General features: G+C 44.3%; 1 non-coding gene across 1 annotated transcript; it reads right to left on the reverse strand.

The window, feature by feature from the left end:
* TRNAM-CAU (transfer RNA methionine (anticodon CAU)) lies at positions 1–88 on the reverse strand. The gene is given in 2 exon segments: positions 1–36; positions 51–88. It is a non-coding gene; the product is annotated as a tRNA-Met (tRNA).
* Between the last annotated feature and the right edge of the window lie 391 nt (positions 89–479).

A 479-nucleotide genomic window follows, 5' to 3' on the forward strand; every position in this document is an offset into this window, starting at 1 on the left:
TGGGGTGAGAGAGGCTCGAACTCTCGACCTCAGGATTACTCGCTTTAAGCTATGAGACCTACGCGCTAGCCAACTGCGCCACCACCCCTTTGGTGTTAAGACAGCCTTATTTGTTTCTATATAGTCTATATGATGAATTTTGTTTATTAATCTAACGATGGGAAATTTTAAAAGGCCCCCCGTTTTTGTTTAAAAGGCCTCCCCGCTAAAAGCGCCCCTCATTATAACCCATTTGGTTATAGGCCCCCTCTACAAAAGAGCACCTCCTTCATCAATATTTGACCTAACGGCGTTTACAATATTTGACCTAACGGCAAAGTAAACGCCGTTAGGTCAAACTTAACCCAAGACCGGTGATGTTGACCACGCTACATCATCATCTTCTCCGGCAGGGTCGCCGGCCGGCCAAACTTCCGGCCGGCGACCTTCAAAATTTTATTTTTTTATTCTCTCTCTCTCTCTAAAAACAATTTTTTTTT

Source organism: Eschscholzia californica, unplaced genomic scaffold (genome assembly GCF_041429995.1).
Source record: "Eschscholzia californica isolate CP2 unplaced genomic scaffold, dmEscCali1.0.p SCAF_6, whole genome shotgun sequence".
Classification (NCBI taxonomy): Eukaryota; Viridiplantae; Streptophyta; class Magnoliopsida; order Ranunculales; family Papaveraceae; genus Eschscholzia; species Eschscholzia californica.